This window comes from Pongo abelii, chromosome 10, assembly GCF_028885655.2.
Source record: "Pongo abelii isolate AG06213 chromosome 10, NHGRI_mPonAbe1-v2.0_pri, whole genome shotgun sequence".
Classification (NCBI taxonomy): Eukaryota; Metazoa; Chordata; class Mammalia; order Primates; family Hominidae; genus Pongo; species Pongo abelii.
In genome coordinates this window covers 114452189-114466208 of record NC_071995.2, presented here as the reverse complement: position 1 = coordinate 114466208, position 14020 = coordinate 114452189, and the positions used below count along the sequence as shown (strand labels likewise).

Below are 14020 nucleotides of genomic sequence, written 5' to 3'. Positions count from 1 at the left end.
GTGACTTAAAGCAACAAATACCTACTATTTTACAGTGGGGTAGGGTTTCAGATAAGGATTAGTTGGGTGGATCTGGCAGGTTCTCTCATGAAGTTGCAGTCAAGATGTTGGCCAGGGCTGTGATCTCATCTGATGGCTTGACTGAGGCTGAAGCATCTGTTTCCAAGCTTACTCCCATGGCTGTTGGCAGGGGACCTCAGTTGCTCACTACATGGGCCTTTCCATAGAGCTGTTTGAGCGTCTTCTGACATGGTTTCTGGTTTCCTAGAATATGACAATGGCTGTCTACAGAAACTAACAATTTGTTCTTCTTTTCAGTCTGGGACAATTTTGTCCTCTCTATTACTCAGGATAGACTAGTTGCTAAAACCACCACCACAACAAAAATCTTCAAAATGTCCATGGTTTAACTCAAAACAAGTTTGTTTCTCGCTTGGTGGCAGAGCAGGGGTGGGGAAGACCCTGCTCCATGCAGTCATTCAGGGTCCCAGGTGCCTTCCATACTGGGCTCTGCTTCCTTTTATTCTTTACCATCTTCTCAATCCAGATGGCAAATGGGGATTGTGAAAACAGCGTGGAGCTCCTGAGAAAGACACTTTTGTTAGGGCAGCTGGGCTTGGAAGTGGCACACCTCAAGGCTGCCCAAGTTCATTGCCCAGAATTCACACTCATGGTCTCCCCTAACTTCAAAGGAGGCTGGGAAATGTGATCTTGTTGGGTGCCAAGGGGAAGGAAGCTAAGTGGGTTTTTGGGGAGCAGCCAGCTAGGCTCTCCTACATCTTCTAACAACCCCCAAAGAAATGGCAATAACTCAACCCCCTTTATTGAGCTCCTTCACACAGGTCAAACCCTTTTCCATGTTCTGCCTTTTTTTTCAGTCTGATGACACTTTGAAGCAATAGGAGAAGCAAATGCATATGGCACTGACTGTAGTAACTTAACCCCTACAGCAACTCTCTTAGGGCTATTTGCCTTTTATATTATTTGCATTTTAGAGATGAGGTTTTTATTTGCATATTATTATTTGCATTTTAGAGATGAGGAAACTGAGACACAGAGAAGTTTGGTCAATTGCTCAAATCACACAGCTCAACAGTGACAGGGGTGGGATTTGAACTCAAATCCTGTGTCCTTTCTAAGCCATAGCTGGAGTGTGACTCCCAGGACTGGAACAGCCTTGTTTTGATCTTCCTTGGGAGGAGTGAACGCAACTGTGCTGTCTAGTGTGATAAAAATCTCTGCAGCCGTTGGAGCTCAAGGAGGCTCTTCCCAGATTATCCCCCTTCCCTTTCCTAATGAGCCCGGAGACGCCGGCAGGACGGCGGCAGCCAATGGACAATTAGCGGAGAGGGCTGTCCCAAACGGGCTGGGCCCAGCATCAGGGCCCTAAGTGTCTGCTTATTAAATCACAGCTTGGCCTGGAGCCCGTGGCTCTGCCCCTCTCCTCCTCACCGGGACGCCACACACAGCCCTTCTGGAGGCAGCCCCCTGGGATAAAGCTCAGCCCACAGGATCCGGGGAAAACACAACTAGAGAAAGGCAGGAAGACATTCCGGCCCAGCACAAAGGCCCAGGCGTCAGAGGAGATGGGTGGGCACATTCCTCTGGACAACAGCAGAGGGGATCACCACGCACCTCCTGCGTTGGGTGTGAGGTCAAGCTTCTCACCTCTTTGAGCCTCAGTTTCCTCCTCTGTACAATGGGGATTTTCCAGTGTCTGACTCACCAGGATTACATGAAGTGATGCTCATAAAGGCTTAGCACCTGGCTTGGGGCAGTGTAGGGATCTGAACAATGCTCTCAGCTACTTAACAAAATGCAGATTCATTGAACCAACCCCACACCTGGGGGCTGGAGCTAAGGAATCTGCTTTGTGTAGATTCTACACCAGGGCCAGAAGCACAGTATAGGTGGATAAATAATGCTTTGAACAGAAGTCAGCAAACATTTTCCTCTAAAGGTCTAGAGAGTCAATATTTTCAGCTTTGCTGGCCACACTGTCCCAACTTCTCAACTCTGCTGATACAATATGAAAGCAGCCACAGACAACGTGCATTGAATGGGCCAGGCTGTGTTCCAATAAAGCTTTATTTGTGGACACTGAATTTTAAATTTCATATCATTTTCACATGCCATAAAATAGTTTTCTTTTTTGATTTGTTTCTCAAGCCTTTAAAATATCCAAACTATTTGTAGCTCATAGGTTATATAAAAATAGGCAGTGTGTCAAATTTGGCCCAAGGGCTGCAGTTTGCAAACCGCTGTTCTAGAACAGTGCTGTTGCTTAGAAATATAATGTGAACCTCCTGCATAATTTTTAATTTTCTAGTAGCCATATTTTAAAGCAAAGTTTAAAAAAAACTAAATGAAATGTACTTTAATAATATAATCAATTTAACCCAGTATATACGAAGTATTAATTTTTTACTTATTTTTATTTTTTGAGACAGGGTCTCACTCTGTTGCCCAGGCTGGAGTGCAGTGGTGTGATTCCAGCTCACTGCAGTCTCAACCTCCCGGGCTCAAGCAATCCTCTTGCCTCAGCCTCCCAAGTAGCTGAGACTACAGGCACCTGCCACTATGCCTGGCTAATTTTTTATTTTTTGTAGAGATGAGATCTTACTATGTTGCCCTAGTTGGTCTCATACTCCTGGGCTCAAGCAATCCTCCTGCCTTAGCCTCCCAAAGTGCTGAGATTACAGGCCACTTATTATCATATGTGCACCCAGACTATCATGTAATCAATATAAAAGTATTAATGGGTTATTCTACATTCTCTCTCTCTCTCTCTCTCTCTCTCTCTCTGTGTGTGTGTGTACCAAGTCTTTGAAAGCTGGTATGTTTTACACTTACAGGGTATCTCAGTTCAGTCCAACTCATTTCAAGCACTCTATAGCCACCTAAGCTGGTGATTCCACTGGTGGATAACACAGCTCTAGATGACGTGTTTTTTGTCTGATGTCATGCCAGACTGTGCAGTGGCTTGGCCATCCTCTCATTCACAGAATGAAGAAACTGAGGCCCAGAGAGGAAAAGCAGCTTGTCTGAGGTCACACAGCAATGTGAGCTGCACAAAGTGCTTACTGTGATTTCTCAGAGGCCAGGGTCTCTACCTCTCTCTACCACACTTATGCCCGAATCCTGTTTCTACCAAAACTGCAACCCTGTTAATCCTGATGTCTGATAACCACCATCTTTCCAGCACACCCTCTCTGAAATGCCACCTCCCACAATTCCTCACCTCACAGGGGATTCTAGTGTCTTGGTTTCTTCCTATCCTTCACTTCTTCACTTTCCACCTCAACCCACCATTTCTAAGACCCAGAAGTCGGAGTCGCCTTGCTTATACTTTTGCTGTACTTGCCCTCCCTTCCTCCCTTAGAGTGCCTGGAGAAAACCTAACCCATCTTGGCTTCCTCACTCCTTTGTCCTTTTCTGGGGCTGCAAATTGCTGGGGGACCACCATGATGGCGAGTTTGCTGCACCGACTTGCTAGGCAATAGCACCCAGATATTCAACAGCACACATATGTAGTTGTTGCTATGATATGTGGTGAGCATTGATAATCAGCTGACTTGAAGTAAAGGAGACTCCGCAATAATCCGGGTGGACCTCATCCAATCAGTTGAAGACTGTAATAGTGAAAACAGGTTTCTGGAGAAGAAGAAGAAGTTCTGCTTCAAGACCGGGGCATCAGCTCCTGCCTGAGTTCCAGCCTGCCCTTATGGACTTTGGACTTTGCCAGCCACCACAATTGGTGAATCAAATCCTTAAAATAAATCTCCTCTTGATTCTGTTTCTCTGGAGAACCCTGAGTGACACCACAGCCCTCTACTGTGCTGATGCTCTTACTTTGAATTCCTGCCCAATCCCCTCTAGAGAGCTGTTGGTGCCACTCAGAAATGCCATTGCTTTCTCACTGTCTCTTGTCTGTCTTCAGCCCCTGTATCCCTTCCTCATCCTGCCCTGACCACCTGTAACAAAGAAACACCCAAACTCCATCAAAGTCAGGACCCCCTTAAACCTATTTTGTTTTGGCGCCCCACCATGCCTCAATGAACATCCTGGATATTGACTTACTTATTTTGTTTGATGTCTGTTTCTGTAAGCTCCAAGAGGGCAGGGACTTAGCTTAGTTCCAAACCTAGAATAATGCTGGGGCATAGTAGGGACTCAACAAATGACAGTTGAAAGAATTGCTGAAGGCATGAGCTCATTAAGTTACTCATTTTATTTTTCTTCTGAAGTGCGCACTAGTATTAAACCCCATTTTACAGATGAGGCAACCGAGACTCAGATTTAAGTCACGTGTCAATATCTGCAGGGCGAGGAGGTAGCAGAGCCAGATGTGAACTCAGGCCTGTCTCTCTGTCTGACTGGCTGAATGCTGCTGTTGACTGTCAGGTGCCAACTTGGCAAGCCTGCTGTGAAGGAATGGTGGGAAACAGTTGCCCAGTCAGCAGGGATGAAGCTGCTGGCTGCACTGAACTGAGAGCTGGGGCTGCAGGCAGACGCTGCAGCTCACGATTGTGCAACCTTGGCCAAAAACTTGCTTTGCTAAGCCTTGGTTTCCCCATCTGCATCATGGCAATCATCACACATACTTTGCAAATTTCTGCTTTTACTAAATCTGCTAAAACCAGCCACATTCCTCATAACCACGGTCAGGACTCGTCTTCTCTCCAGACTTCCTTTTCTGCTTCCCCATGAGCCCCAGCCTGACCCCCTTGAGATCATAGACACCCTCACTCTGGTTCCTACTTAAGGCCCCTCTCCCTCCAGCTAACACGCCCAGACCGGGAGTGACTTTCCGTATTCCCTGGGGTTAGTTCCTCCAACATCTGCCACCTCCTGGATGTCAAGTCCTGGAGCCTCTCAAATCTTTCATCCTGGCAGCCCACTCACCCTGCAGCAGGCCCTACCTGCTGCCTGCCGTGCTGCATAACGGTGTGATCTGGCTCTGCCTCATACCGGCCAGCTTTGTGACCACACGCACACATTTCCTCTCTTGGAGTCTCGGTTTGCACATCTGTAAAGTGTGGACACACTGCTGAGCTCATGGGGTTTATGTGAGCACTGAAAAGAGATGCAAAAGTGTGGACCAAGCATCATCATGGCACATAGTAAAGACTTGTGCCCAGACTTGTGTGCTTTCTGTTTAAGTCTTAGAATCAGGTAGACCTGGGTTCGAACTCCAGCTCTGCCTTCCACTAGTCCTGTGGTCTTGGGCAGGCAACATAATCTCTCTGACCTTGTTTTCCCTTATGTCAAGTGTGGGTAAAAATGCTGCTTCTCTTATTAGGTGTCACGAGGATTATTTGAGAGTGTTTGTGGCAGTGGGTGCTGTAGGGCTCACAGTAGCCTTGGTTCTCCTCTTTTCCCAGGTACACATATAGACTACATTTCCCAGCCTCCCTTGCAGTTAAGTGAGGGTCGTGTGATGGAGTTCTGGCCAATGGAAGGTGGGCCTGCCTCTTAACAAACTCCTACATAATTCTCCATGCCCTTTCTTCCCTCCCCTATCAGCTAGATGCAAATATCCTGGGATATAATGCCCTAGAGCCCTGATTCTCAAAATGTGGCCCCCTGGATCAGCAGCATCTCCCAGGTACATGTCAGAAATGCAAATTCTATGTTCCAACCCAAGAACTACTGAATCAGAAACTCTGGGGGTGAGTGAGGCCCTGCAACCTGTGTTTTAAAAAGCCCTCCGGGGGTTTTCGATGCATGCCCAAGTTTGAGAACTGCTGCCCTGGAGGATGGCAAAGACTCGAGTGAGAAGGAGCCTGGGTCCCTGAGGAAGTAGAGCACATCCTTGCTGCCCCATAGATAAGCTACTGAGTTGGGGGATTGCTTGTTATAGCAGCTAGTATTTAAAGTAATTGGCACAGACTAGGTACTGAAAAGTTGGAGTCTATTATTACAGGTTTAGCATGAGAGTTTTGGAGAGCATCAAGGAGCTAGAGTGCAATGGCAAGGATGGGACAGGATGCCATGTGCTGGGGGAGCACTTGCAGCACATGCATTCAGTAATAAACTCCTGTCTGCATTGCAGCTGCTGGGGGTAGGTGGTGGAGGGATATTGCCCACAGTGAATGACCTCCCCAGGCAAGGTGGCAGGAAGCCGGAGACAGGCATCAGCTCAGCATCCTCCGATTAGCTGCCATCCCTGACCCCATCAAGGCTGGAGGAAGTGCTGGCGCTTACCAGCAGTCAGGCCCACCTGCCTGGAGGCCTGGCTGACTCAGCAGTTGGGGTGGCGGCACCTGAAGGTCTCGGGCTAACAGAGCCTCGCTTATTCCAGAGATCTGTAAAGGGTTAGTGGGTGGGGGGCTGGCAGGCGGGGAGGAAGTATCAGGGAGCAATCACATGAGGTCAGGCTGACCTCTCAGCCCAGCCCCGGGGGGCAGACATGTCACGTGTGGCCAGGCCAGACCTTATTTTCTTGGAGTTCTGGGGAAGGGACTGCTCCAACAGTTGGAAAATTTCCACTTACCAGGAGCTGTCTGTGTAGTTGTGTGGAAGAATGTCAATCACTATGGTTGGAAGGATTAGAGAGCATTTGCAGTCCACTACAATGCCCAAGGCCACCTGAACACCTGGGACCATCCATGTGGTCCTCCCCAGTCCTGATTAGCATCATGGAACGCATTTATTGATTGCACACTGACACCTGGAATGGCGCTAAGCATTCCATGGACATCATCTCATTTACGACCCAGGATATCACTCCCCGCCTTTCACAGATGGGGAAATGGAGGCACGGTGAGGAGCAGCCACCTGCCTTGGTTGACTCCTGGGTGAAATGGTAAGGTTGAGATTTGAGTTAGGTGGGCTGACTCTGAGGGCCTCATTCTGTAATTTTTTTAAACTGTGGTAAAACTGACATAAGATTTGCTATTTTAAATATCTGAAGCGTACAATTCAGTGACATTAAGTGCGTTCACATTGCTGTGCACCCCAGGGGCCGCTATCCATCTCCAGAACTTTTTCATCACCCCAAATTGAAACTCTGTATCCATTAAACATGCACTTCCCATTCCCCTCGCCCCTATTCCCTGGTAACGACCATTCTACTTTCTGTCTCTATGAATTTATAAGGGACCTCTTATAAGTGGAATCATACAGTCTTCATCATTGTGTGCCTGGCTTATTTCACTTAGCATTACATCCTCAAGGTTTATCTGTGTTGTAACATATATCAGAATTTCCTTCCTTTTCAAGGCTGCATAGTATTCCATTGTGTGTATAGACCACATTTTGTTCATCCATGCATCGGTTGATGAACATTTGGGCTGTTTCCACCTTTTGGCTATTGTGAATCATGACGCCACAAACATTTCTGTACAAGTATCTGTTCGAATCCCTACATTCTCTTCTTTGGGGTGTTTAGCTAAAAGTAATTATTGGGTCAAGTGATAATTCCATGTTTAAGTTGTTGAGGAACCTCCACACTGGTTTCCTCAGCGGCTGCACCTTTTTACATTCCCAGCAGCAATGCACACGGCAGGTTGGATTCTTAACCACCATGCTGTCCTTCCTCTCTGAGTAGCCTGCATTTGTCCCGCTATGGAGGGCACCGTGCTGTCCTATCTCTCCATAGCCTGCAATTTGTCCTGCTTTTGTGGAGAGGCAAAGACTAAAACACTATCCCTGCACCAAGGGGGCTCACGTCCTGGCAAGCGTAACACCTTGTCTTTATAATGCAGTACTTGGGTTCAAGCCTCACGGGTGTGGGAGGCAGGCCATTTAGCATTGTTATCCTTGTTTTGCAAAGGAAAAAGGTGACGCAGAGCAATGATTTGTAGTATGCCTTAAGGTTACTGTTTCCATGGGACCATCTGGGACAGTGGAGGCCACCAGTACACACCTTGTGGACCCCCTTCTGGAGACCATAAGTAATGCACCTACCTTAGCCCCAGCTACAGGGCTGAGCCAAGGCCACGCCTCCAGGGAAACTCCCAGCCAATGAGTGTACGTATAGGGGCTCTAAGGCGGGCCTGCCGATTCTTAGGAGACCCAGGCCTCCCTGCATGGCTGACCTGGGTGTGAGGATGCCCCATCATCATTGTCCTTGTGTTAAGATTCTCCCCCCAGACCTTCTGTTCCCCTCTCCCCTTCACTCAAGGTCTGATAACTTCCAGCCTGGTCAGGCTTCGTCTTTATTTTCCTTCTCATTGGCGCTTCCTCTAATAAAACCCCTGAATGTTTAATCCTGTCTTAGTCTGCTTCCTGGAGAATTCGGACTAATTCACTGAGCTTATGGAGGCTCAATCACCTCTTTTTAAAGGGGAGGTGTCCTTTGTCCTTTGTCTTGAGAACCAAGGACAAAAAGAATGCCCAAGGTCAGGCCTGGTGCGGTGGCTCACACCTGTAATCCCAGAACTTTGGGAGGCCCAGGCGGGTGGATCAGGAGGTCAGGAGTTTGAGACCAGCCTGGCCAATATGGTGAAACCCCGTCTCTACTAAAAATACAAAAATTAGCCAGGTGTGGTGGCACGCGTCTGTAATTCCAGCTACTCTGGAGGCTGAGGCGGGAGAATCGCAGGAACCCGGGAGGCGGAGGTTGCAGTGAGCCAAGATCATGCCACTGCACTCCAGCCTGGAGGACAGAGCAAGACTCTGTCTCAAAAAAAAAAAAAAAAAAAAAAAAAAAAAAGTGCCCAAGGTCAGTGGAAGAAACAATCATTGGAATTTCCTCTCCTGACTCTCAGATAAAGCCTGGTGTGGTACATTATCTGACACCAGGTTGGGGAGGAGTTTCGGGATTAGGGTATTCAGAGGGAAAACTATGGAGCTGTTGGTGGGACAGTCTTGGGGAAATGCCTTCCAGACAGAGGGAAGGGTTAGTGCAGGGTCCCAGAGCAGGAGTGGGCCTGCAGTGTTTGATGGAAGTAGAGTGGGTCTCCCGCAAGGTCAATGAGGGATAGGGTGCCGGGAGTCAAGAGGTGATGTCAGTGGGGAGGACAGGGCTGCTGCCCTAGACCCAGGCAGGAGTTCGGATTTCATTCTGAATGGGATGGGGCCCTAGTTGAATGCTTTAAGTTGAAGGGTGCTGTGACTCAGCTTACATTTAGAAGTCACTCTGGCCATCATGGGGAGAATGCACAGAGAGAATGCTGCACCTGTGATGGGCCTGCTGCTCACGTCTAGATAAGGAAGCTGGTTCAGGGTCAAGAGGCTGCTGCAGGTTCCCAGGTGAGAGAGACAGCTTTGGCTTAGACCATGGAGAGTGAGTTGCAATGGTCAAACTGCAGAGGGAAAGCTAGGGGGATTACACTGTGCAGAACTGGATGATCGAGCCAATGATGGGATGTGGTGGGGGGGAACAAAGAATTTGAGTGTCCCAGGTTTCTTGGCTGCTTGTGTACTCACCAAGAAACAGTCATTGAGACTTTTCACTTCCGGAAACTCTGCGGGATATTGACATAGAAAGGGCTTCTCCAATCAAAACCTGCATGAGGCCAAGTGTGGTGGCTCATACCTGTAATCCCAGCAGGTTGGGAGGCCGAGGCAGGAGGATCGCTTGAGCCCGGGAGTTCGAGACTAGCCTGGGTAATGTGGCGAGAACCTGTCTCTATGAAAAATACATTAAAAATTAGCTGGGAGTGGGGGCATCACCTGGAGTCTTAGCTACTCAGGAGCTGAGATGGGAGGACCCCTTGAACCTAGGAGGTTGAGGTTGTAGTGAGCTATTGCATTCCAGCCTGGTGACAGACCCTGTTTCACACACACACACACACACACACATTTTAAAAAGTTGTATAATTTCACATCAAAACAAAGGGTCACAATTTACTAAAAAGTGTAAAGCAGAAGGTAGAAGTTCTAGTTAATAAGTTTTACCTAAATGTCCTGAAAACTAGTGAATTCTTTTTAAAAAAGCTATTTTTGTGCTTATAGTTTAAATACCTGGGTTTGAACTCAGGATGGGTACCTTACTTGCTGTGTGACCTTAGGCAAGTCACTGCAACTCTCTGAGCCACAGTTTCCTCTCTGTAATTGGAAGCAATAATGCCTTCTTCTTGGAGATGTTATGAAGAGTAATTAAGATATGTGCTCCAGGACGGAACCTGTATCTAGGCAATTTTTAAAAACCAAATGCATTTTATACATACATTTCTAGGTTTGTCATATTTGTATATTATTTACAATATATAAATGTATTTTTTCAAAAATATATAACCAGCACTGTGATTTCACTGATGTTATTACTTAATGTGAGGCTAAAGAAAAAAATACTGATATTTCAGGTGATACATGAATATTGTGAAAATGGAAAGGTAGATGCCTCGCCAGCCAAGGTTTGGGAGCACCGAGATCATGGATGCAAATGCGTTCAGCAACTTTGGGTACTCAGTGGGTGCTCCAGAAATGCTGGTTGAATGCATGTCTTTGGAGAAAGCATCAGAAAGAGGGGCCCTAGCTGCTTTTCAGTGGACTTCTGCTGTGTCTCTGCCCTCAGCTCCCTCCCCTCTTTTTCCCTTCCCTCTCTCTCCTCCCCTCTCTCCGGTCTTTACAAGTTTATCAAGACTACTCTGCCCCCATCAGGGCTCTGGGCAGGTCCCTGAAGAAGATTAAACAAGATGAATATTTCATAGCCCTTGACTGACAACTGCTGAGGACCTGTTGTGGGTCTGGCGCCCACATCTAGTTAAGGAAGGGGGACAGGCAGAGGGGAGGGGGAGGAAAAGCCCATAGACTGAGCCATTGATCCGCTGGGTCCAATCTGCACTGATGAAACGCTCAGCTTCCAGCTCCCAAGCCAAAGGCAGCAAGTAATGGGTTTTAAGAGGCACAGGGCCAGTGGTAGCCCAGCCACCCAGCCCCCTTGGGGCCCACAGAGGCACCACCAGGCCCCCAAAGACCCATTTCTCTGTCTCCAGCTGTGGTCCCTCTGTCCTCATGGTGCCAGCCCAGTCCTTTTAACAAGCTGAACTCATTGTTTCCGACGCCTCCAACTCATTACCCCATTAAGGCCTGACGCCAGGCTCCTTTCACCAGGGGACCCAGATGACAGGGTGGCAAGGCGCCTCTCCGTCTGGGGACTCTGAGGAGGTGGGCAAAGACCCCAGGTAGCCTTGGAGTAATCCCATGGAGGCAACTGTGACAACGTGGAATCCTCCCTTCCATCTACTCCTTGGACACTGAGACTGGGGATAGAGGCGGTCCTGCTGACAAGGCTGAAATGTGGATTATTACTCTTCTTACCCCAGCTGTTCCTACATCCAAAGCTACTGATGCCACTTAACCCCACCTGTCAATGGAGGTGATAGATATTGAGAATGCCTTCTAGTATTTTGCTCTAGCAGGGAAAAAAGAAATTGTTTGGTGCTCTAGGGTTTTAAATGACTCAGTGACAATAAAATGCAAGCAGGGGCATTGCACTTCAGGCTGTTAAGAGTGTGACCTGGTACATTAATTTCCTATGGCTGCTGTTATTAATAACAATTTACTACAAATTTAGTGGCTCAAAGCAACATGCAGTCATTATCTTGTGGTTCTAGAGGACAGAAGTCTAAAATGGGTGTCACTGGGTTAAAACCAAGGTGTCAGCAGGGCTACTTTCCTTCTGGAAGCTCTAGAGGAGAATCCATTCCTTGCTTTTTCCAGTTTCTAGAGGCAGCCTGCATGCCTCTGCTTGTGGCCCCTTCCTCCACCTTCAAGGCCAGCAGCGTAGCATCCTCACCTCTCTCTCTGGTTTTATGGTCACACCTCCTTCTCTGACTTTTTGATGGACCCTTGCAATTTCATGGGGATAATCCAGGGTAATCGCCCCATTTTAAGATCCTTAACTTAATCACATCTGCAAAATCTCTTTCGCCATATGACCCAGTGTATGCACATGTTGCCTGGATGAGGATGCAGACATTTTTGGAGGGTCATGATTTGGCCTATCACTCATGGCCTTGAACAGACTTTCTCTGACTCTGTTACTTGCTAATAACTCTATGACCTTTAGTAAGAACTTCATCTCTCTGAGGTTCAGCCTCTGCAAACTGGGGGCTGTAAGAGATGGCTTCTTAGGTCACTGGCAGATGAAATAATATAAATGAAAGATCTGGCATTTCTAGGTGACTTAATGTTCAATGAGTATTTGTTATTTGGTGGGCATTGCTAATCTAACCCGAACAAGGTAGCCATTCCCTGCCCTGGGATGGAGTTACAGACTTATGGTTTTAATCAGAGTGAGCTTTCTAATCTTTAAATTTTTACCATGCAAGCTTTTGTCCAAAAAGGTCAGTTGAGTTTATGGGCACTGCTTAGACTGAAGAGTGGATGGGGGACCTGTTGGCCTGGCACTGCCCCCATTCCCCAATTCCCTCACCAAACCCTTGCTGGTACCCATCACGGAGCCATGGAACTAGTCGTTTCTGAGGCTCAGCTTTCTCATGTATAAAATAGGTATGATACGGCCTCCTTTGCAGGGTTGCTGAGAGAGCCAGAAGTAAACCATGTAGAGTTCCTGACATTATGCATAGAGTAAGTGCATAATGTCTGGGACAAGGTGCTGTTGGTATCTTTACAAGGTCTTTTTCCCTTGATGCTAACCCTAACTCTGACTCTTGAGAGTTTTTGTCAAACCTGGAACCAGCAGATGGTTTGTGGAAGCTGCAGACTGAACCAAGAAAACTACACATTTGGGTCTTTCTTCTCAAACTCCATTGGGGCTTGTCTTAAAGTCCCTTAACATCTGACTTCTCCAGAAGCCACCCTGGCTTTGCATTGTGGTGCAGTGAATGCCAAACCTCCAAGTCCATGAACCTGGAGCAAAGAAAAAGATGGATCTGGAGAGAAAAGTACTTGTCTTCCTTGAGGAGCAAGACTTGAGTTCCATAGTAAGAGGGTATGAGGTTTTCCTTCACTCAGTCCTGGAAGAAGGACACGAATGAAAATGAACACGGTGGTCTTCCACCATTCCCACCACAGGGATGTCCTTGGGTTGCCCCCACCTCTCAGTGTGGTTCAGGGGAGAAGGTCTTGGACTGGGAAGCTGGCTGCCTGCATGCAAACCTCTGCTCCGGGCTTCCTGGCTGTGTATCCTTGGGCAAGTAACATCTCCTCTCTGAGCCTGAGGTTCCTGGTTGCAACAGGTGGAAAGATCCCCTGGATAAATAATGAATACAAGGGCTTAGCTCAGTATCTGACTTCCATCAATTATATTCAATAATTATAGGCAATTACTTATTATTACCCATCAAGCAGAGAAAGCATGAAAAGTAAAAAATGACTTTAGGTAGCACCCAGTGTTAAAGACATACAATGGTTTCTTTTCAGTGATGCATTGCAGAGAAAGAGCAAACACAGCTTGAATCCTAACTTGCACATAGAAGACAGAACTCCCAACCTTTCCATCTTTGACTCTCCCAGAACCTCCTGGATCCTCAGGTTAGAGACACTTAAGGAAGCCCAGAAGGAGAAAGCTGAGTCCAGCCCCAGCCCTGCTTTTCTTGCCAGGCCATCAGTCTTGGGCTTATCTGTGCTGTGGATGAGAGGCAGTGACAATTGGAGTGTACTTGTCCTCTGGCCCTAAGCTCTTGCCTATGTCCAGGTGACTCCTGACCTCTGTGGGTACTGCAAGGCACTAGAAGGAATGGAGAAAGAAAAGAAGAAAATATAGAATTGGAGCAGCCTGTAAGTTATCGGATAACATCACCTATTTAATGTCAATTAGTGTTTTTAACAACCAATTGCTGTGCCATTAACTTACAATAGCAACCTTGGGGGCATGCCAGCATGCTCCCGCAGACTAGCCTGGGCAGCCAGTTGGTGCGGGGTGTGCAAAGCAGACTCAGATTGCAGACTGATTGCAAGTTGGCATTGCTTGAGCAGGGTGCAGGTGGCCGGGGAGCAGGGAAGAGGGTGCCCGAGGAGCAAGGCATTTCACTAAGTGGATATTTATAGCAGGGCTCCTGGAATAAATGATCCAAGGAGAGGGCAGGAGGGGTGAGCTTGCTGGAGGTTGGCCAAGCCTTGGGTGCTGGATCCTGCCAAGCTGCAATCGCAGTGGCTCTCTTCA

General features: G+C 47.6%; 1 long non-coding RNA gene across 6 annotated transcripts in view; it reads left to right on the top strand.

Annotated features, from left to right (window-relative positions):
• The window catches only part of LOC129049233 (uncharacterized), an 83096-nt gene that overhangs the window by 15612 nt on the left and 53464 nt on the right, over positions 1 to 14020 (top strand). For 4 of the 6 annotated variants that reach the window (XR_010135832.1, XR_008512159.2, XR_010135833.1 and 1 more), the window contains exon 2: positions 13553 to 13635. The exons of 1 other annotated variant lie outside the window; for it this stretch is intronic. This is a non-coding gene — a long non-coding RNA (uncharacterized LOC129049233). Of the gene's footprint in view, positions 1 to 13458; positions 13636 to 14020 lie in introns of all 6 variants that reach the window. One more of the 6 variants, XR_010135831.1, reaches the window with a different exon arrangement.